Below are 24735 nucleotides of genomic sequence, written 5' to 3'. Positions count from 1 at the left end.
AAGGAATTGCCAATAAGGTGTGTCTCCTGCAGGAAGACCACATCAGGCGAGAGTCGCTTCAGATACTGTAGGACCACACCTCGTTTGATCCTGTCCCCCAGTCCATTGACGTTCCAAGACAACAAAGTTAATTCCCTACCCCCCATCATACACAGAAACCATCATTCGTCCCCTCGAGAGCACAGTAGAACCAACACAAAAAAAGGGTTGCCTTGTGATAATAACGAATAACACCCCATCCCTACCCACCCACCCCAACAAAACTCCCCCCTCCCTGCACCCCTGCATGAGCCCAGACAGCCCCCCCAACGTGCAGTGTGCCTGTCGCCCCATAGATAGTTAAACTAACTAGACCCCCAGAGGAGGAGGGAGAACCCCCAAGAGACCCCACACAACCTCCATAGGAGGGGAACTTAAGCAATCCGACGTATAGTCAAAAGTGGCATCATTTTTGTCCCGGGCGAGGCCTAATATTAGTCCCTCAGTCTTGATCCGGCGAGTCTTCTCCCCCGGCCGCGCCCCCCCTCCACCCCGATCCCGATCTCCAGACAGAGTATCCAGCCAGTCCCCGGCCGCTTCGGGACGATCAAAAAAGTGTGTGCGACCTTCCACCTCCACTCGCAGCTTAGCTGGGAAAAGAATGGCGTATTTGAGATTTAGGTCCCGAAGACGGCGCTTGACACCAAGGAAGCTCAGTCTCTGCTTCTGGACCGCAGGGGTGAAATCAGGATAGAAATTAATGTCCATATTGTCGAGTCTAATCGGTCCCTGTAGTCTGGAGGATTGCAGGATAGCGTCTCTGTCCCGAAAATTAAAAATCCGGGCGATGAGAGGTCTCGGAGCGGCTCCGACCTTAGGCCTTCCCCCGGGAACCCTGTGGGCCCTCTCCACAGCAAAGAATTTACTCAGCCCCCGTGGCTGGAGATGGGTAACAATCAGGTCTTCCACGAAAAGGTCCGCCGCCGCTTCCTCACGTCCCTCAGGCACCCCGATGATACGGATGTTGTTCCTCCGGGCCCGACTCTCGGAGTCCTCCAGGCGACGATCCATCAGCGCACTCGCCCGAGCAAGCCGGCGCACCTCCGTTTGCAGGGCCGCCACATCTGTCGTAAGGCCCGATGCGGTGTGGGCCAAAGAATCGACTCGGTCGTTGGTCTTGGAGAGATCGGCCCTTATCAGGCCAACATCTACGAGGACCGAGTCGATCTTCTGCGCCAGTGTGTCAAAACGCTGGCCCACAGAGGCCTTCATCTCGGCGATGGCGCCCATGACATCCCGCAGAGTCAGGTCCGTGGGCAGATCGGGGGCATCAGTAGGGCCCTCAGGGGACCTGCGTGGGACCTCAGGAGATCCCTTCTGGAGGGTATAGCGATCCATGCTGTTGGACTGATGGGCTGCGCCACGCCGGGTCGATTTTACCTTTGCCCGATCGCCATCTTGTTTCGTGGCCATGGTCCCAGTCTCCCGATCGCACCAGCCACGTCGTGAAGGGCGGGCAAGCCGGTCCACTGGCTCCGGGGGGGTGCCACCCCAGATCTGCGGGGCGGATCACAGCCGGCGGGCAGGCAGGGCCCCCCAGCGAGGCCACACCAACACACAAAGCCCCGCGACCCAACCTCGCATAGACAGCAAGGAGGGTGCGAAACGAAAGTGAAAGCGTGGGTTACGCGAGCCACCAAGCCCTATCCGCCGCTGTTGTTCACTTCGTCACTGGATCGCCCCACAACGCAAATCCGGGGTTCGGCTAGGAGTAGGCCGCAAACCTCAATCGGTGCTAAGGTCGGTGTCCGAGGTCCGATTTGGAAGCGGAAAACGAGCGCCACCTCAGCTCGGGCTCACCAACACAGTCCCCTCATCTGGGACAGGATATGTTCAGGATAGTCATAGGAGGTCGCGGAGGTCCTCGGGAGCCTCGCACCTACGCGGCCATCTTGGTTGCGCGCTAGGCTCCTCCCCCTCAAGCGTATTTAAAAGCTTAATTTAATTGCAAACATAATGTCTCCACCCAAAGTCAGCGCCCGGTCTCACCGGTTGCACTGCCCTAGAGCTGGCCCTTCTCAAGGGTCCTGTGACCTAAGTGACAAAGTCACTGTTGTTCTTGGCTGTGCTGCTTCATAGGCCTGCTAGCAAGACTGGAGGTGAACTTCAGTAAGAGAAGAACTGCTAGACAGAAAGAAAGGGAGGAATGAAAGAAAGAGTGGGGGAGGGTTCTAACTGCAGCCATTTAAAACCACTATATGTTATACCATGTTTAGTTCCAATGTGCATTTTGCAAAACAGTTTGGAAGGCTCTCTGCAACAGTAACCAAAGTATACACGATATACTTAAATAGACAATTTTGAAAATGTAATTGGTGCCTTTCTTTAGCATCCATCAATTAACAATAGCTGCACGATTTGCCTTGAGCTCTGAGCAGTGTGATGAAACACGTATTATCTAACATGATCGGCTTTCACAACACAGTAAACAGGTGTCCATGCTACCACTGCGCCTACTAAAGTCGGCTGAGACTTGACATGATCTGGTCACTTATAACTGTAGTGTATCTACACGGAAACCATACATTTGATGAACTATGCCAGCAGCAGCAACAAAACAGAATAAGAGACAGCATAAACACTTAAAGGAAAAATCAAGTCCACAATATAGTCTGGTCGTAGGCAAGGGGTGGGCTTTTTGGGGAATCAGTCAATATGGGACCAACTTGTTTTATGCAAAAACAAGCACACAAAAAAGCAAGCATCTGCCTACCTCGCATTAGCTGGAGCGTGGTTCTCAAATTCTGGTGCTACTTGCAGTCATGGGGTTTAGTGATGGATGGAGTAAGGGATCGTGTGCCCGGATGAATCGCAAACAGCCACTCATGTCTCCTGAAAGCAGTTTGCACGTTTGGTATAAATAACATTAACAACCGAGTCCCTAATATAAACAGAGGGATTTATCTTCTGGCCTATCGTATCAAAGTGACTCCATCTCCGCTCGACACTGGCCCGGGCACAACAGTTGGGCCTCACTTGCTTCCTCTCACCCCGTCTCCTGCCTTGCCTGTTGAGCTCGAGTTTCTTGCTCTTGTTTGCGTAGCTCATTAAAGTTAGAGACAGTGTTTTTGTTTTTGTTTTTGAAAACCTTTATTTACACATCGAATATTCATAGTCATGGGCCTACAACCGCATGGGCCGGCCGCTAAGGTAGAGAAAAGGGAGGAAGACAATAATACAGCAGTCATAAGAGCCGGAGCGAGCCGCCCGCTTAACGGATGCAGCCGCCCACAACTGAACATAGCACTACAGAAAGGTTTCTTATTAACTATATTATAAAGAAAAACAACAAAAAGAAACTTATACCAGGCAAAAGAACTCCATTAACAGGGACTTGCTCTCTCATGGGCGGGGGACAACAGCGACGACGCAGCCAATTACACAGTTATTCGTGTGAAAAAGGGGGAGGGGGGCCGGGAGAGGATCGGTCATCAATCCCGCAAAGCGACCAGGAACATCAAAGTGAAGGGGACATCGTTACATCTGGTGCGACCACCAGGGGGGGGGGGGCGCAGATATTCCCCCGATAGGAATTCCAGGGACCCCACATCTTACTCCATGCCCTAGGCTTGCCCCTGGCCACGTAAACCGTCTGACAGTGTTATTTTATGTCAGAGGCTGCCGTTACCTTTCAAGCACAAGCAACTAATAGAGTCGATGTGTGTCCTTATTCTTCGAAAGTGCAAGGCAGTATTTGCTTTTATGTGCTCAATTTCTGTAATATGTGTTCTTTCTAGTAACCTTCCCATGAAATAGGCTCGCAGTTATGCTTTAGGTGCCTCAGGCAGCTATGTGCACGCCTTAGGTTATTATGTTTTGTCTTCAAAACCTCTAAAGTCTAATAGATCATACACCTTTGAGGTTAAGGGGGCAAGGTGTAGGCGTCAATTTGCAGTTGTCGCTGCAGTTGGACAGACCCTGAAAGTCGCCACCATGGACCTGTGATCGGAGAGAGTTACCAGGGATAGCAGGAGTTATACCACCAGATTGCAGAGGCAACAACAAAGCCGTTTTCAATTAAATGCACATTTACACATTGATCTCATCAGTATAAACATGCAGGTGCCTGCAGGTAATCTGAGCAGTTATCTGACTGCACAACAGCAAAGGTGAGGGAAGGTCACCAGAGGAAGTATCAGAGGTCCTGAGAACCACATGCGGTGTTTAGATGTCTGTGAAGATGCTTCGGGCTGCCCCCACTTCTGCACTAAACACTGGGCAGGAATGCTGGATCTGGCGGTCTCGCCTGTTAAGAGTCCTTGACACCAACTTGAAGAGAAGAAAACAGGTATATACAAATGCACAAGTGTCCTGACTCCACACAGGTGCAGGGTTTCAGTTGCGACCCTCTAGTCCTGGTGGAAGCGGGAGGTCATATCCGGTTTTACAAACATTAATTTTGCTTACATTGCCCGTATACCTGTGCTGTTGCCTAGGATACCCTATAAACCACTCTTATTTGTATTGTATAGGTGAAGGGCATATCCTTATTGCTCGTTAGTTGGTCTGCTGTGTTTAAACTGTAAGATAGTTTGTAATTATGCAGTGCCAGGTGATTACATGAGTCGGTCTAATTCCAATCACTTTTTAAGCGGTGGTTGTCTGTCGTTAAATTGGTCTGTTTGACATGGAGAAGTATTAATCCACTAATATCCATATTAAACAATACCTTTATCCCTCATGGACGTCTGGTCATTCCGTTGGGGTGCCTTATTAGCACACTCGAAGCAAGCAGCGCCCTAAGGCCTAATACGAGTTAACAAGACGCTTCGGGAGTCCCTCACACCTTTCCGTGCTCAAGCCCTTAAAAAGGCAGTATTCTCGGAGGGAGGGCGTTGCGTTTGCTGGCCGCTCGCGGTAGCACGGCTTGTTTTACTTTCCTTCCATGTCCATGGAATGCGCCTCTGTTGGAATGCACCGGGGGTGTTGCAGGAGCGCCACAGAAAGTTCAAATATTGGCGCAGGATAAACAGCCAGAAGGTGTGTGTGCTTAACGGTGTCTAGCTTAGATTGTAGCACTTCACAACAACGGCAAAGCAAACACCTCCGTGTGCCCAGTGCGAGCTGCAGAACGTCTCGATCATGGCAGGAGCTCAATGTAGTCCAACTTTCAGTGATGTGGAAAGGATGCGCCACGTCGCATTAAATGCGCGAAGTATCAGATCTGGTCTTTCCATTTCTTGCACCAACACTCGAGCCTGTATCATGAGAAATGTTAGTGCCTGTGAACGGTTTTGATTGTAAGGACATAATGGTATGTCCTGATGATAAAATTAATGAATTATACGTGCATAGTTTTGTAACAAGAAGTTTGAAATATTTGAGTACAGCCTTTGTTACGCCCCTGTGGCGAGAGCCATGAACACCGCCGCCTTTCTCCGAGGTCAGCCAGAAATGCCTTGGAGAAACGCAGTGTCGTTTTCGGAATCGGGGGTGTGTTTTTCTTTCTCTCCTCTTGCCATTGGCTGGAATGTTTACATTCCAGAGGAGAGAAAGAATCGAAAAAACACACCCCCGAATCCGAAAAGGACGGGGCTTGTTTGGAGAGACAAACCTCTTCTCCAATGGCTGACCAGCATTTAAGAGGCCAGCCAATGGAGAAGAGGTAAAAAAAAGGGGCGGGTTAAAGCCCCACTCCAAAACATTAAATCTCGGAGCGAGACTGCGCAAGCGCAGCCTTCGAGCCGAGACCTACAAAAACTACATTGTACCTTTTAATAAAAAAATAAAAAAAATTATCAAGAGAAATACACAATAAGGCAATACATTTGACCTTGGTGGAGGTATCCAGGCAGGCAATAGGCGCCCTTCCCACAATTGTTGACATAAGGTCGAACCCCCTTCCCACTCTGGGCTCAAGTATAGTAAATCAGGACGTACCAGTGTCTGTTCCCAATGAAGTACATTTCAATAACAGCTATGTTTGCCCATCTTCGTGCAATATTTGTTTTTTTTATTGCCTTTATTTTTTAATTTTCGACAAACTTGCAGCAGTAATACAGTCACAAATGGCAGATGCGGCAGAAGTCATGCGAGCACACATTAGTGAGCCATAGAGTGAATTTCAAGACAGTTCAGTTCACACTACCATACTCGGTCTTCCTCCCCATCAGTTACTGTTCATTCCCCCCCATACATGCTCGCACTAGTATCGGAGTCGCGCGGGTCACTCACATCCAAGTTGGGATTCAGAAACTCATCACACAACTCCCTCCAATCCCTGAGGGCTTCCTCCAGCTTCTCATCCCTCCTGCTTAGTTTCATGTGAGTTTCTTCAGCTAGTGTCCACTCACGCACATCCCAGTGCCAGACTTCCACTGTGGGGGCGTGCTGGCCTATCCATGTTAAAGCTATTCTGGTTTACACTATGACAAAAAGCAGCTGCAATATCTTGTAAGCCATCTTTCGCCCCTTTGGCTTTTTAACGTAGCCCAGTAAACAGTGTAGGGTAAACTATCAGCATGAATCCCGTACCCCTTTGTACATCGCCCAGCACATGGGTCCAGAAAGTATACACCATTGGGCACCTCCAAGCTAAGTGCAAAACGTCAGCTCCTCCCCCACCGCATCTTGGGCAGTCGTCAGATCTGGAAGGGGTAATAGACGCAGTATCACAGGCGTCATATATGTGCGATCTAAAAAGTTGTAATGTACCAACTTGAAATGGACATTGCAGGATATTGTATGAGTGAGCCTGCAAACAGCAGTCAATGTCCAAGTCAATGCCCCATGCCGCTGTGACTTTGGGGGGGACCAGTCGTGTCCAGTCTCATTGATTATATAATAGGGTTATCAATGGTCATCCTCAGCCACAGGTCAATATTATATCTAGGGTGTGCGTCGTCTTAGGAATAACAGGACAGACGGGCCATGTCACCTCAAATATTTCAGTCAGTCCTGCGTTATGCAGGTAGTGACCCTGTCCCACCACAAAATCTCCACATGCCTACTCGTATGTAATGAAAGTCTCACCAGGGTATAAGTTGGCCATCACCTCACAGCCACCATCTCTCCACGCCTGAAAAGACATATGGGCCATCATCTGCAGCACAGGCGCCAGTATCCATACGGGAAGTTCCCGGTGGAATAGAGCGTGTCTCAGGACTTGTTCCACATATAGTTACCAAACATGAGCAGTGTGGTGAATTATGTAAACATGAGCAGTGTGGTGAATTATGTAAGGTCTGTCGTCAGCGATCCCCGCACCCTCTCTCAAGGCAACAGGCAGTCTATCAGCAGGGACGAATCCAGCCAATAATCACTTCTCCCAGGTGTCCCCCTTGTCAAACCACTGGGCTACATGTTGTAGGTTTGCCTCGTAGTAATATCATTCCAGTCTCTTTTCCTTCCAGTCCCCCCTCCTCACACCGTCGGGACAAGGTGCTCAGGGCTACTCTACTGCGACAACCTGCCTAGAACAGTCTTGGGATAGGGCAAAATGAGTTTTGTAGAGCATAAAGACGGTGAGGCAGTACCACCATCTTGGACACCATCAGTCTGCCGATCAGTGAAAGAGGTAATGTGTTCCAAAAGGCAACTGACCTCCACAATGTAGCAATGATCCTATCCACAGGGGAGGCGATCTAAATATGTAGTTGCCACGCTCGCCAGGGGGGAAATTAAAGATTTAAGTTGATTAAGGTGTAGGCAGGAGAAGTCTCCAAAGTCATCTAGGATACGCAACAGTTTAGGCACTGGCACGCGGGGTGAGGCTATATAGAAAAGGGCATCATCCGTGTACAATGAAATCACGTGCGTGACACCATCCAGGCGAATGCCCCAGTTCTCGAGTTCTTACCCAAATCGCCAGTAGTTCTATCGCTAAGTCATGCAATATTTATAGTGCAAGAAACAGAACAGTGAACCAAAGTAAAGTGAAATCTGTACAATAAATTGAGCAGCGGCCATGCATATCAACATATTACCCTCAAAAGAGCCCCCACCGTGCCATAACTGGGGGTAGGGGAGGCTGAGGGGAAGGAGAAAAGGGGGTGAGGCAGTGGAAGAGCATGGGGGTGGGGGGGAACAGGGGAAGGAGTAATGACTGTGTCCCCCTGGGATCCGGGAACACTATCCAGATGCCTACAGACCAACACACCCTCTCTCTCGTTCTCTCTCTCCAACTGTAAATTGTACCTTAAGTAAACATTGATGATTTATAGAGGGCAAAACATCGAGGTACTGATTTGTTAATTGGTGCAATAATATTTAACACACCCGATAAAATTCAACCCCATTAGGTTGGACTTTATTGGGTGTGATAAAGACTACAAAATTATGAGTTTTGCGCAGATAATGGGGAATAAGGTGCTGATTTTGGGGCTTCTTGCATCAAAATGTGCATGTCTCTTTATTTACTGGGCACTTCTTCCCTCTAGATGTCATCAAATTTGACCATGGGGCGCTTTTACAAGCATTCAATGCAATAGGTCTCTCATTTGCGAGAGTTTAAGCTATTGCCATTGTAAGTGACAATGCCTTTTATTTATGTGTTGCTTTTTAAAAAATAAATAAAAAGCATTGTTATTTACAATGTCAATAGCCTAAACTCTCGCAAATGCAAGACCTATTGCATTGCAAATGCTTGTTCCTTTTGAAGTTCTTGTCACCGTACCACCAGGTAAACCTTAATGTTAAATGCCTGGAATAAAAACAGATCTAGCATGATTTGTTCCTAGCGCCTAGGCCCTAGATGATGCCAGCCCTGCCAAGCACAACGCACCAGGCGTAGTAAAATTGCACTGACATCTAGCCACGGAAGCCCAGGCGCCTATCAGGCCCCGCCCGATTTCTGAGACTCTGATTCGGGCCAAGGGATCAGTCTCAGCGCGTGGTTACAAGAGCGACCAACATCCACAAATCTGGACAGCACAGCACTCTCTCTGCCCTCACGCGGACCAGGGTGAAGTTAGGCTGTTTGAGTGTTTCTGTGACTTGCATTTCATATGTGTGAATGAACCGTGCGAGAAACAAGCAAGCAATACAGAGCCTACAGTGAAATCCAGCTGCGCCACCCACCAACCCCTGAACCACAAGAGTCGGCTCTCTGAAAGCAGAGGAACTGCACTATTGAGACATGTTTGTAGCGCTTGGTTATGATACGCATTCCTTCTTGTTGTTTTCTGGCTGCGATTCAGCTCTGCCAGAGGATTCGTCCAGCCGAGGACTCCTCCGTCACGGTCAGCAGAACTTAAAGAACAGAAGCCGGCGGTGTGAGGCGAGAGAGCCTGTCTACTAGCACACGTCACCCCAGGAGCAGCAGCAGCAGCAGCATGATGATGGAGGTGATTTAGCGGAACGGTTGGGTGATAATGCACTGCGAGGCCTGTGGCAGCTGCAGCATATTCTCACTTTGGTAATGTAGAGGCTTAGTTGCAAATACATCTTTTAGTGTCTCTGCTTTTGGAATTAGAACCAGGGCTTTAAGTGGGCCGGGTCCTGCCGGTGCTCAGCACCGGCAGTTCTGAAAAGCAGGTGTCGAGACGGGTCCCTGTCAGGCTCTCCATTTTTGCCCTCACCCACAGGATGAAGACAAAAATCTTACCTCAGCTGCTGTACCACCCTTCACTGCCTTTGAGGTAATTTCAAAGAGAACCGTTATTGTTGTTTCCCAGTCTCATCAGATCTAAAGCCTTTTCAATATTCTATACAACGAAGCCATAGTTGTTGCTTATTCATCTTATGCAACTAATCATGTATTTGTTTACCTCAGCTGAGGTCTGAATAGCAAAAATGTTTTATTATTTTACTAATCGTGCATTTGTTGACCTCAGTTGAGGTCTAAGCCAAATTCTGAATTCTAATAATGCAACTAACAACCATTGGCAAAGCCAATAGTCCTGGCTTGTTGTAGGGATACTTTTACTTGTTGTACTATATATCTGGATGCAATGACAGAAGCAGCAAATTACCAGTCGGACAGCACACTATGCTAAGCACAGAGTTTTAGTTGACATGTTTTCATCCACACCCTAATTACATTGGCCATGCCCCCTTGAGAGACCGTCAGTTTTTTCATCCCACTTAAAGCCCTGATTATAATATATGTGCCTGAATTAGGGGTGAAGGGAGTGCTGCACCACCCAAAAATAACCACGGTGGAGATTAAGAGGTGCCTAAATAATAAAGATGCCTTTAAATTTAGTTTTTATCATGCCACATTTACTGTGTTCCAAGACAGAGGTCAGATGTCAGACTATATCTCATGACAAATTACTGCTATTCTCTTAAAATAGAGTTTGGTACTTACTTTTCTTTCTCAAACTGAAAAGTTAAGGAACTTTTGTTAGCCCGGACAGCCTTAGGGTGCCCCCCCCCCCATGTGCACTCCACCATTGCTACCCAGTGCTAAAGTGCATGTACGCTCTCCCCTAAACATGGTAATATTGGCTACTCTTTAATTGGCATATTTTATTTTCTTATAAATCTCCAATAAAGGCCTACTACATGTACTCAGGGCCTGTAAATTATATGCTACAAGTGGACCTGCAACACTGATTGTGGCCCCAACTTAAGTCGCCCTCTAACCATGTTTCAATCCTGCCATTGCAGAGCCTGTGTGTGCAGTTACACTGTTTTGCCGACCTGTCAAAATAAACCTTTTGTCTGGCGCAAACCTTCCCTTTTTATACATAGAAGTCACCACTAAGGTAGGCCCTGGACAACCCAGAGGGCAGGGTGCAATGTATCTACAAGGCAGGGCAGGTGCTTTAAAGTTTTATATGCAGCAGCGGCTCCTCCGCTTTGCAGGCAGCCGTAAAGCGAGAAAAATAAAACTATAATAAAACATGTTTATTATTGTTTTATAATTCCTCTGATGGCTGAGTCTTGGGGGCGGGGCCATTGCGATGGATGTCACGGAGGGGGAGTGGTGGGCACTGCTATCAGTGCGTATGTTGGTTTGGCTGGTCGCCTTACGACAGCCAAACTGACATGCGCACTGAGCTGTTTCCAACCGAAGCTGCGTTGCCGGATTGGAGACAGCAGGCACAGGCTCCCAATCTCTCTGGGAGCGCAAATTGAGGGCGCTCAGGCCAATACTGATGCAGCAGCATGAGGTCAGTGTCTGGATTAGCCGCAGGGGAGTCTGGGAGCCTGTGCCTGTAGTGGACTGGAGCGAGAGAGGAGAAGAAGAGCGGCTGTGTGGCAGGTAAGGTATTTGTTTTAGTGTTTTGTTGTGTTATGTCGTCGTCCCATCCCTCCCCTCCCCAGTACTTTGGTTTGACACCGGCCGTTACTGTTTTTATGTTCTAGTAGTCAAACACTCTTAAATTAGTTTTTCACTAAAGCATGGCCTATATGTCCCATAGCATAACATTGGGATTTTCTTATTACATTTATGAATAATAATTTCCAAATGGGAAGTTACATCTAGTTCACGTTTAGTGTCTCCGGAATCACAATTTTTAAATCCAAACATATGGTGAGGTCAGATTTTAAATTGCAATTCTGAAAATGCCACTTTTGAAAAGTTCAGACATACAAAAGAAAAATTCCTTAACTGACGCCAGTTAAATACTCATTTGATTCATTATAGTGGTCACGTACCTTAATTAGAATTTCTTTTTTTTTTTTTTTTTTTTTGTTGAAAATTTTTATTGTGCAGAAAGAAGGTTACAATCACGGGCCTACAACCACCAGGGCCGGCCGCTAGTAGGTAAAAGATCACACAGTGCAATAAAGATGACTGGCCCACCGGGGCTCCGCACAATACAGAGGAGCAGACTGCACATAGAGGAAATCAGGATACACCCTTTTAACATAAATAACAACTTAAAACAAAGGCGAGGCAAGAAAACATAAGATGGGCGTCGGGCCACAGCAGGGGTACATCCATATCCGACCACCCGATGGCAGTCAAAAACAGGGAAACAAAGAGGAAGGGGGGGGGGGAGAGACGGGAATACAAATCTATACTCAGATGTGCCAAATAAGTAAGGAACCATCAAGGATCAGGGGGACATGGCTACATCAGACGTTTCCACCAGGGGGGGAGCACAAATACTTCCACGATACGCATTCCACTGCCCCCAAATTCTGTTCCAAGCCCCGGGTTTACCACGAGCCACATAAACAGTCTTTTCCCTGAACATGCACCAGTCCATGTTCTCCTTCCAGACAGACACGGTGGGGGCCCGCTGCGAACCCCAAAGCTGCGCTATGTCCCTCTTTGCTATCATGTTCCCCAGGGCCGCCCACCGAGTCTTGGCCGCGTTATAGTCATTGGGCTCCCACACATTCAGCACACAACGACGCACCTCCGGCAACAGCGTGACCCCGGTGACTCGCCTCATAACCTCATGCACCTGACGCCAGTATTCCACCACCTCGCGGCACTCCCACAGGATGTGGAGAAAGGTGGCACTGTGCCCACAGCCACGCTTGCAGAGCCCGTCCTCAGAAAACCCCATCGAGACCAAACGGGGGCCCGTCACGTAAACGCGATGGAGGATCTTAAGTTGGACCAAGCGGAGACGGGCCGGGATGGCCACCTCCTTAGGAGATGACAGCGCGGACTGCCAGTCCTCGTCGTCCAACTCAACCCCATCCCCCGTCCATGCCTCCCGTAGACGCGCCAAGAGGTCAGCCCGATTATTTATCAACTTTTTATAGATCAAGGAGATAGTACTATCGGGAACGTGACCGTCGAGTATGCGGTCCTCGAGGGGCGAAGAAACAGGGACCGTGGACCCTTCCCCAAAAACCGAGAGCAGGGCATGCCGAACCTGGGCGTAGCGAAAAAACTCCCTCTCACTAAGCTCATACTCGCTCCGGAGCGCCGCGAAGGTCTTGACCGCGCCTTTAACCCACAGATCCCCCACTCTGCTAATACCGATCGTGTCCCAGTGCTCAAAGCCTTTAGTCGTCCAAAGGCTCCCCAGGCGGTCTGAGGCAAACAAGGGAGTAGCACACGTTAAACGCTCACTCCAACCCATCGCAACATTCGCCGCCTTCCACACCCTTACCGCAATCTTGGTAGGGCCCGTGAGGGTACCACCAGCAGATCGGGAGTAAAGCGCTCTGTTATAATTACCGCCGAGAAGCAGGAATTTATCCATCTCATACGCCGGGTTCAGACCAGGAGCATACGTGGCATGGTTAATTGCCGACAGTTGGGAGGCCCAATAGTACCGTCTAATGTCAGGAAGCGCGATGCCCCCGTCGTACCAGGGGAGAGTAAGCTTTGCCAGAGCGATACGCGCCCGCCCATCCCAGACCAGTCTCCTCTGCAGGCTCTCCACCTCCCGAAAGTAGGCCACCGGAATGACATCAAATGAGTTCTGTAGTGCGTAAAGAAATCTGGGAAGGGTCATCATTTTAAACAGGGCCGCGCGACCAAGCGGAGACAGGGGCAACCTACACCAACGCGCCGTATCCACCCTCAAACGTCGGAGTGGAGACAGGAGGTTCTGCTCATAGCGGATCGCCGGGTCCAACGAAACATACACCCCCAGGTACTTAAAGCCGGATGAGGACGTTTGGATAGGAAGTAGAGGCGGCAAGACGGGAGGGCCACCGGAAAGAGGGTACACGCAAGATTTGGACCAGTTAATTATCAAACCCGAGTTTTTCCCAAAGGAGGTGAGGACATCAAAGAGAACATTAAGTGACTGTCGCGGCGAGGTGAGGTACAGAAGAATATCATCCGCGTACAGCGAGACCCGATCCTCGAAGCCCGGGGCCCACCGGATCCCCCTGATAGAGGGCTCCCAGCGGAGCCAGGCGGCGAGCGGTTCTAAGGCCAGAGCAAAAAGCAGAGGGGACAACGGGCACCCCTGCCTAGTGCCCCTCCCGAGAGCAAAAGGCCGGGAAGCCCGCCCATTGACAACCACCTGAGCCATTGGTCCGGCATAAAGAAGCTTCACCCAGCTAAGAAATCCCTCCCCAAAGCCAAACTTCTCCAAGACCGCCCAGAGGAATGGCCACTCGATGGTATCAAAGGCCATGGTGGCGTCCAATGAAACCAATACGGCTGGTTCAGAAAAGTATTTCGCCCTAGCTAGGACACCGTGCAGACGCCGCAGATTAAGAGCGGTATTACGGTGGGGGATGAAGCCGCATTGATCCGGATGAATCAGATCACAGATAACGCTCAGCAAGCGGTTGGCGAGGACTTTAGCCAGGATTTTGGGTTCTGCGTTTAAGAGGGAGATAGGCCTATATGAAGCACAGCGGTCACGTGGTTTACCCTCCTTAGGAATCACGACTATAGTCGCCAGACGCTGGTCGGCGGGAAGGGAACCCCTCTCGTTCGACTCCTGAAACATACGACGAAGGAAGGGCGCGATTTTATCCGGGCGTAGTTTGTATAGTTCGATCGGCAGGCCATTAGGGCCCATAGCTTTGCCCGAGCGAAGGGAGCCAATCGCGGCAGCAATCTCATCGACGGCCAAGGGGGCATCCAACCGCTCACGGTCCTCGACGGATAAGCCGGGCAGGACAATATCCCGTAGTAGAAGACGAGAGTCGTCTTCATCTCTGTCAGACACCGGGGAATACACCGTCCGGAGGTGGTCAGCAAAGCACTCCACAATCTCGCCAGGCTCAGTCACACACACTCCATCCGCAACCCTGAGCTCTGGGACCACACGATTCACTCTCTCCTTCCTATCCAGCCAAGCAATCAATTTACCAGCCTTGTCTCCAGCATCATACAACCTACCCTGCTGCTCCCTATACATGGTCCGGGCCGCGTCAGTAACAAGGGACTTATACTCGAACTGTTTCAGGCTGAGGGCATGTAGCCCATCCGGAGAGACACCCGTCTCCAAGGCCGCCTCCAACCCCAAGATGTCGGTCTCCAGCTTCTCCACCTCCTCCGTCTTAACCTTCTTAGCCGCCACAATCTGGGATAGGGCCTGCCCACGGAGTACTGCCTTAAAAGCCTCCCACAGGGACACTGCGGACATCACCGACCCATCATTCTCAAGGAAGTATTGGTCAATCGACTTGACCAGACTATAGCGGATCGTGGGGTTCCGCAGGTACCAAGGGTTAATAGGAGCGATCCGCCCAGCAGACCGCGTCCCAGTGTCAAAAAGCAACCACAGTGGGGAATGATCAGAAATACCCCGGGCCAGATGCTTAACCTCTCGAATCCGGGCAGTCTGGGCCACGGGCATAAGAAAGTAATCCAATCTGGAGAGACTCCCATGCGCCCCAGAATGAAAAGTGTACTGACACTGCGTAGGATGCATTAACCTCCAGCAATCGACCAGACCGAAGGTCTCCATGAATCCGCCAAGCCACGCCTGCGCAGCAGGGAGGGCCCTGGGCGGGTGGCGATCCCGGTCGCCCGAGACCACCGAATTGAAATCCCCACCCATAAGCAGAAGACTGTCAGGAAGCTCAAGCAGCATTCGACCCAAATCTGAAAAGGTGGAGTTCTGGAGGCCCGGGGGAACATAGACAGAGACCAGGGAAAGGGACTGCCCCTCCCACCGCCCAGTCAAAGCCACATAGCGCCCTCTGTCGTCCGGGACTACCCTGGTGATCTCCAGCGGAAGTGAAGAGCGCAGGAGAATGCCAACCCCTCTAGAGCCAGTGGTGAAACCAGAATGGGCAACGAGTCGGTACCCCCCCCTGTTCATGGCATGACAAACGTTACCCACCAGATTCGTCTCCTGTAAAAACACCACATCAGGAGACATACGTCGCAGATACTGCAGCACAACACCCCGTTTGATACGGTCCCCCAATCCATTGACGTTCCATGACATCAACCTCAACCCGTCCCCCCCATCCCCTCCAATCGATCAAGGGTCCCCCAGCAGATAGCGCAACGCCCAAGACTAGAACAGAACAAAAACCTCGCGTTAAAAACAAAACACACAAATCAAAGCCCCCCAACCCCCCCCAACTACCAACTCCCCCCACCCTGCACCCCTGCGACCCAAAAAACCACCCCAACTTGCAGTGTGCCTGTCGCCCCATAAACCCCATTCTACGGAAAGACCCCGGAGGAGGAGAGGGACCCGTCCCCAGCCGCCCCCCACATAGATCATAATGAAACAAAATGCAGAAGAGAAGTTGAACCCAGCCGAACAGTACAAAATGGCAAAATCAAGGACCAAAGTCACTCCGAGGGAGACCCGCCACCATCGGTACCAGTATAGGGCCCAGGCCGGTCCCCGCGGCCCGGCAGCGAGCCAAGCCAGCCACTCACAGTCGCGGGAGAGTCAAAAAAGATTGTCCGATCTTCGTGCTCCACTCTGAGCCCAGCAGGAAAAAGCATGGAGCACTCGAGACCCAGGTCGCGGAGGCGACGCTTTACCCCCTGGAAGCCCATCCTTTGCTTCTGGACAAGTTGGGTGAAGTCCGGGAAAAAGTTAATAGACGCATTCTCATGGCGGACCGGGCCATGGGCCCGCGAGGCCTGCAAAATCACATCTCGGTCTCTGTAGTAGAAAAGTTTGGCAACAATGGGCCTCGGGGGGGCCCCCGGCCGCGGCCGACCGCCCGGAACTCGATGGGCCCGCTCCACGGCAAAGAACTTACTCAGGCCGGCGGGGGCAAGATGCTTGAGGATGAGCTCTTCCACCAAGAGATCCACCGGGTGGTTGTCGGAGGACTCCGGGACGCCTACGACTCGGATGTTATTGCGGCGGGCCCGTCCCTCAAAGTCCTCCAGCCGCCGGGCCATCAGATCGTTGGCCGACTTGAGGTCGCCGAGAGTGGCCCGCTGGTCTGACACATCCGTAACTAGGGTGGACGTCCGCACATCAAGCGATTGAACCCTCTCGTTGGTCTTGGAGAGATCCGCCCGAATCAGTGCGACATCAATAGCCACCGTGTCGATTTTACGGGCCAAGGCCTCGTATTGCGTAGCAATAGTCTCCTTGATGCCGTTAATGGCGCCCATAATGTCCTGCAGGGACGGATCCGAGGGCATGGACGAGCCACCACCAGCCTCGTCCGAGGGGGCTCCAGACGCTCCAGGGGACCCTCGTCCTTGAGTATAGCGATCCATGTTGTTCGTCTGGACCGGACCCCCGCGGAGGGATGTCTTAGTCTTACGCCCCTCGGGGCCCCCCCTGCCACCCATGAGAACCACGCTCACCAACGGGGACCACCGGCCCAGCGTCAAGGGGGTGCCGGCCACTCAGTCAGAAGCCGCACCAGATACCGTGATGCGGCCGGGCGAGGAAACCAAAATCAACGGACACACCGGTGGCAAGCGGAGACAAGGGCATCCAGCGGAGATAAACACCCAGCCGCTCCAATCAGTTACGATCTCCAGCCCCTCAGGGATCCAAAAGTGAAACCGAAAGTAATGGAGCGGCCACTGGCACAGATCCGCTGCCGCTGTTGTTCAATTACACCCCGGCTCCACGGGTCACCCTCGCACCGGGCACAGCCATCGATTGGGCCTCGAAAGTTCCAACCACCGTAGATCAGGATTCCCAGGTCCGATTCGGTTTCTGAAAGAAGGTCAACGCTCAGCCAGAATTCGCCTTCCAGATTCCGTCAGCCAAGTCAGGATAATTTCAGGATAAATTCCGAGGAGCAGCGAGGGTCCGGAGAGCCCTGTGCTCACGCGACCATCTTGGATGCGCGCTAGGCTCCTCCCCCCAATTAGAATTTCTTAACACAACATGTCATAAACTTTGGAACCCTACACCAATTTTATAACTCAAGCAGCTTTTTAAACCGTCACAACATTAAATATGCTTGCATACACAAAACCTTTTAGACAAGCAAATAATTACAACATAATGAACAGGAAACATACAAAAGTTCTTTAACAACGACATTTCATGACCAATTTATAATGTCTCAGTTCTAAATTGAAATGTTCAAGGAGTAAACCTTTTTCACTTTTCTCTGTACTCCTACACAATAACAAGGGGTTGGAAAAACTGCCTTTTAATGGGCTTTTCAGCAGTTATTTTTCTCTTATTTTTCTGTTTTCAGCAGGTTCCCTTTAAGCCCTGAATTATTTTAACCAACTCCCTAATTCTGAAAGTGTTGTCGCGTTTCGTACCCAACAATTCAAGGTTCTCCTCAGGACCATGAACTGGTTGACACTGTAATCAAAAGAGAAGGCGGAACATAGTCAACACCATAAATGTGGTGGAAAATATAATTTTCTTGAAGAACACCCCTCATTTTGGACATACTTAGTTTTCAACGTTCACTTGTGTCTTCCATTTCCTTTTTGGTGTTTAGATTGGCTCACTGATATAAAAAGTAATGTAACAACTAAGTATGATGCTATTTCTTAAACCCCTTCCATGCGTCGGACGTGCGGGAGCCGTCCGACGCATAAGTGCTCACGTGCATTGGGCGGCTCCCGCGCGTCCGACGCCATGGCACAGGGAATCCCTCTGGTGCGGACAGCCTCGAAGAGCTTCCCCAGCTCCTGAGGCTGTATTTTTGGTTTCAATGAAATGACGATCAGAACGAACATCGCGCTGCTGTCATTTCATAGAAACCAAAACTGAAATTAGCCGATAGGCTCATTTCAGTTTAACTTTCTACGTGCTCAGGGGAATAGCTCAGCCCCCTGAGCACGTAGAAAGTCAGGAGAGGTATCATTGGAAAGGGGAGAACCTCCTCATGCCAATGGTACCTCCCTAGTAGATCCCTGCTTGGGGATCGCCCCAGGAGGGCGATCCCCAAGAAAGGATCCACCCACCAGCCACCAGAGAGGGGGGAGCAGCCCCTTGGTCAAGGGCCTTTGCTTTCCCCAATTACTTTTGGCATATTCAGTGTTTGTGCCCCCCCTGGGGGTTAGAAAGCCCACTAGACTCCGGGTTGTTTCCCCCCATTGAATTTAGGGGTGGGGGCTGCCCAAGATGGGTATGCCAATGCCCCCAGCCCTCCCCTCCACAAAATTCCAGTCTTTATGCCCCCCTGGGGGGCAGATGAAGGCAGTAGCCCCCAATCTACCTCGGGGGGGGGGGTGGAAAATGCACTAGACACCAGGGTTTTTTTCCCCATTGAATTTAGAGGTGGGGGCTGCCCAAAATGTGCATGCCAGTGCCCCCCCACAAAATCCCTATGCAAAATTACAGTCTTTCTGCCCCCGGGGGGGGAGCAGATTGGGGCAGTAGCCCCTCAATCTGCCTCCCTGGGTGGATAGAAAGCCCACTAGATGCCATGGATTTTAGTTCATTGAATTTAGCGATGGAGGCTGGCCAAAGTGGGCAAGCCAATGCCACCCTCAAAATCCCACAGTCTTTCTGCCCCCCCGAGGCAGATGGGGAAACAGCGTCTGACCGTCGCTGGAGCAGCCATGCCCTCTACAAATCTGATAACATAACATAACATCTGCCCCCCTAGGGGAGGCAGAAAGCCCACTAGGCCCCAGGGATTGTTTTTTTTATACGTAGCGATGGGGGCTGCCCAAAATGGGCCTGTCAATGCCTCCACCCACCCAAAAAAATTGCCACAGCCTTTCTGCCTTCCCCGGGAGGCAAGCTGGGGGCAATAGTCTCTAATCTGCCCCCCCAAGGGGGAAGAAAGCTCACTAGTAGCCAGGGATTTTGTTGTTTTATTTATACGTAGGGGCACTTGGCTGGCGGTGTGTGTGGATGGCGCTTGGCTGGCAGTGTGCGTGGATGGCACTTGGCTGGTGGTGTGTGTGGATGGTTGTGTGCGTGTACTGACTCTTGGCTGGTGGTGTGGCTTGCATGGACCTCCCAGTGTTTTCTTAACCAGAATCCCCTGCAAACCTCAAATTTACTTACAAATTCCCATTTTCCTCACATTTCATTGTAGGTAAGCTGTAGGATCACCGTGGAGGCACATATTTCCTACTACCCAACATTCCCCGTGGTGTCCCGAGAAAAATGATATCTCACTTGTGTGGATGCCCAAAGTAGCGTCAGCCGAAAACGTGTAAACCAACTGCCCTTTTAAACCCGCTTTGGGCCCCCCTCAATTACTATACATTTTTTGCCCTTCTATGTCATATCAAAAAACAGAAAATGCGCCAATACTGCACTTTAATCCAAACAACTTCTCACAAAGTGTAATGACTGAAACACTAACACTGGTGACTCCTTTTTTTTTTTTTTTTAAACTTTGTTTATTGAATTTTTACCAAAACATTACAATCATACAATAACCATAAGCGATATTCAGTGGCATTTCAAGTTCGAAATCATCACAGCAGCACATCCATTGCGTGTCCGGGGGGCACGTGAACAGCAACACATAAAGTAGCATGAGTCTTGGCGCAGGGACAGGGGGCATGAACAGCTGGCAGTAGAGCAATACACAAGTTAAGCGTTCAATGTAGACGTGGGGGGCCCGCGGGTGGAGCTCCCCCATGCATTATACCTCACCCAAGGCGTGACCGCTACCCATATATCACGTGTAACAGGCCTGCAAACCAATCAACCTGGCATGGGGATCGTGGAAGAGGGATCAGAGTGGCTGCCCAGGGAGAAGGGGAAGCCAGGGGACATGGGAACACAACCCTCACCCCCACAGTTCTGCAACAGTTCATCCGTCACCTTGCACAGGATGTGCGTCAAGAGCACCAGAAGTAGTGTCGTCATGGGCCAGAGGGGGAGCATCCTCCGTCAGGGCTCCCGGGTATTGCAGCAGGTAACATTGTAATGGTCCCCAAACATCAGCAGGACGGGATCGAGCAGGGAGCAGGTCGGAGTATGTCAGTATCTGCTCTTGGCAGTAGACAAGGTCTTTAAGCCATTCCTTAAATTTCGGGGCCCTCCCCCTACCCCACCGGCATGCTATACGCCGTTTCGCCAACAGCAACGCCGTTGTGACAAACTTGCGGCTCGCTCGCGGAATATGTTTGGTATAACCCAATAGCGCCTGCACCGGTTCGGGCTCAAGGGGCAGGTCCACCATCCGCGAAACGGCAGAGTACACTTGGGTCCAGTAGGTCTGAATTGCAGGGCAATCCCAGGATAAGTGTAGAAAGTCTGCATGAGGGGCATGACACCTCCCGCAGTTATCCGAGTTCTGCAGCTGAAATTTGTACTTGGTGACCGGTGTGCAGTACAGGCGGTTCAGGAACTTAAAGTGAATGACACGGTGTCTACTGCTCGCAGAAATCTGCTCTGTCTGTATGCAACAATATGACCACCTGTCATCCCCCAGCTCCAGCCCCAACTCCCGCTCCCACTCCTCACGGGCCCGTGAAGTGTCAAATGCAGTGTCAGAGCGAACTGTGTGGTACAGTATGGAGACCAAGTGGGAGAACGAGGACGCCTGTAGGACTCTATGCAATGGACCAGTGATTTCGGGCTCCGCCGGAAATGTCTGCAATATGGACCGCATTCCATGCCTCAGTCTCATGTAGGTGAAAAGCTCCAGAGGGGTAGGCGTGTACCCGTCGAAGAAGTGTTCCCGGTCGCGGAAGCGCCCAGCAGAGAATAGATCTCCCCACCTCTGAATCCCCAATTTGCGAATCAAATCTTGGAACAATCTCTCTTGTAGAAGGGGCAGCTGCGGGTGGTAGGCAATGGGGAGAAGGGGCGAGTACAGGAACGAGCTCGCCACTCGCTTAGATATCTCCAGCCACGCCGTCACTGTTCCCTGCAGGGCGTTATAATTCGTGGTATTATGAGGGAGAGTACTATGCAGCAGGCCGCGCAGGGGCAGAGGAGCCGCCAGCCAGTCCTCCGCAGCGAGTTGGGGCATAAATGCAACGGGGTGGAACCAGTAAAACGCATAGTGCGCTTGAGCGCAATAATAATATAACTCCAGGTCCGGTACATCCAAACCCCCCCGCGAGTAGGGAGAGGTCATCACAGCCCACTTCAGCCTAGGTCTCTTCCCACCCCACACAAGCCGAATCAATTCCGAGCGTAAGCGAGTGAAAAAATGCCGGCCCGGGGGGAAGGGAATGTTCATAAACAAATATAAAAGTCGAGGGAGCACTACCATCTTAATCAAGGCGGCACGTCCTGCCATCGAGAGGGGGAGCGTAATCCAGCGGTCCACACAGGGGGAGACGTGTGTCAACGCCGTACCATAATTTGATCGCATCAGTTCCTCCCTATCACGAGAAATCTTAATGCCGAGATATTTTACGTCAGACTCACACCATTCTATGGGATAGTCAAGTGAGAACGTCCGACATCCATCCGTCAGATGGAGGATCTGAGACTTTGACCAATTGATTCGTACGCCCGACATCTCTCCGTACGTTATGAATTCCCGGAGTAGCGGGTTCAGGTTATTTTGGGGGTCACGCACATACAAAGTAATGTCATCTGCGTAAAGCGACAGCAGAAGCTGCCGCTGCTCGCAAAACAGTGCCCTGTGTTGATGACGCTGTCGCAACCGCGAGGCGAGGGGCTCCAGCGCCAGCGCAAACAAGAGAGGGGATAAGGGGCACCCCTGCCTGGTCCCACGGGCGATTCCAAAGGGCTCCGATGTCCTACCGTTGATTAAGACCCTGGCACAGGGGCCACCGTAGAGGATAGCTATCCAGCCCAGGAAAACCAGGGGAAAACCCATACTAGTCAGCACCGCTACCAGGTAATCCCACTCTAGGGAGTCGAACGCTTTCGTCGCGTCCAAAAAGACTGCCACCATCTGGAGGCTGGGGGACACATTCTGTAAAGTTGCAAACAGCGTGCGCAGGTTGTGCGACGTTGCCCTGCCTGGTATGAAGCCCGACTGATCCGGGAGTACCAGTCCCTCCATAAAGAGCGTCAACCGGTTAGCCAGAGTTTTAGAGAGGATCTTTGCGTCACAGTTAAGGAGGGACAGAGGCCGGAAGGAGTCAGGGGAGGTCGCCGGTTTGCCCGGCTTCAAGAGGGAGGTAATCAAGGCCTCTCTCATGGTAGGGGGAAGTTTTCCCAGCGTGTGGGCTTCGTCAAACATCACTTTCAAAATCGGGGCAAGGATATCTATGTACGATTTATAAAACTCGATCGGGAGCCCGTCGAGTCCCGGGGCCTTCCCCGAGGCCATTTGCATGATGGCCTCACGAATTTCATCAATCCCAAGCGGTGCCATGAGGAACTTCCTCTGTGCATCAGAGAGCCATCCCAATGTGATCTCCCCCAAATAGGGACCCAACTCCGGCGGTTTAGTGTGAACGGAGGAGTATAGTTCAGTATAATGAGCAACGAATGCTTGCATGATAGACCGGGTGTCCCTGTGGAGCTCCCCCGAGCTACCCTGGATCTCGAGGACTTGGTTGTTAAAACGAGGCGGCCGGATTGCCCAAGCCAGGTATTTACCCGGGCGCTCCCCCTCCCCGTAGCTGCGAGCCTGAAAGTATTTCCCCCTGAACCGAACCTCTCTGTCCGCAGTTTCTTTATAGTCGGACAATAGTTCGCGGAATCGGGCCTGCGCCCCAGCATCAGTGTGAAACGTGGGGGCAGTCTCCAAGTCTTTAAGGTCAGTCTCGAGTTTACGAAGGGTACTACGCAGAACCCTGAGGACCCCCACCCCTTTCGAGATGCACAGTCCTCTAATTGTGACTTTAAAAGCCTCCCACACCACTGCAACACTATCCACCGTGCCACCGTTGCGCTGGAAGAAGCTCTCAATTTCCTGTGCAATTTCGGACCGGAAGACGTCGTCCAGCAGGGCAGTTGGCTGCAGTCTCCACGACATCGGAGAGCCAGCGAGGTCAGTCAATTCAACGCTCAGCAGGACCGGGGCATGATCGGAGTATGTACGAGCAAGGTGTTTTACCCAGCCTATCGTGGGAGCAAGTCCCGGGGAAACTAGGATATAGTCCAGTCTCGCCCACGTGGAGTGCGCGGCAGTCCAGTGCGTGCCCTCCCTTGTCGCCGAGTGCCTAGAACGCCACGTGTCCAGCAAATGACGCTCAGTAAGGAGGTCATGCACATATGCCTGCGAGCGGGAGTAGTGGTGTGGGCCAGGATTCGCCCTATCCCTCTCGGGGTCAACAGCTATGTTAAAGTCACCTCCCCACACTAGGTAAGTGGAACCGATACATAAAATCTCTCCCCATAGCGTTTGAAGGCAAGACGGATCATCTGTGTTGGGACCATAATAGCACGCCAAAGTGAGCGTGTCCACGCCCATGCGCCCCCAGATAACACAATACCTGCCCTCCCGATCAATCCGTTCACCCATGTGCACAAAAGGGGTATGTTTCCTAATGAGGATGGCCACCCCACGCGAATAGGTGGAGTAAGATGAGAAGGTACGGTGCACAGCCCAACGCGACGCAAACAACACAGGCCTGGAGGGGTCCAGGTGCGTCTCCTGAAGAAAGGCTACCCCTATGTGATGCCTATCCAGGTATGCCAGGACGTGTCTACGCTTTCTGTGGTCTCCCAAGCCCCTCACATTCCAGGTCAAAAAGTTAAGCTGCCCAGTAGAGTCCCTACGTGTCTGCGGATCACTCATGGAAAAGAAGAAGACTCAAACACAGCAATTCAATGCAACCACCGCCCCCCGAACAATGTGAAGGAGACAATGCCAACATCGCCACATACCATTCAAAACTAGCATACACACCAAATCCCCAACTCCCCCCCCACCCCCCACCCACAGCAGCATCCCAAACATGCTATCTGGACAGTCCCCCTCCCCCCCACCCCGAAGCAAATCCCCTCTATAGCAAGTGCCATATGGGAGCAACATGTAAACTTAAAGTCAAGTGGGTAATACCCTTGGGAGGACAGTCTAGGTGAATACACAGTAACCCCTCGAGCCAGAAGAGTGCGCCCAGCCCGAGGGCCGGACCCTCTCTATGGACAAAAGGGCGCCCAGCGAAACGATAGAGTC

Source organism: Triturus cristatus, chromosome 8, assembly GCF_964204655.1.
Source record: "Triturus cristatus chromosome 8, aTriCri1.1, whole genome shotgun sequence".
In the NCBI taxonomy this organism is placed as follows: domain Eukaryota; kingdom Metazoa; phylum Chordata; class Amphibia; order Caudata; family Salamandridae; genus Triturus; species Triturus cristatus.
The sequence above is the reverse complement of the archived record's forward strand: the minus strand, read 5'-3'. Positions refer to the sequence as shown.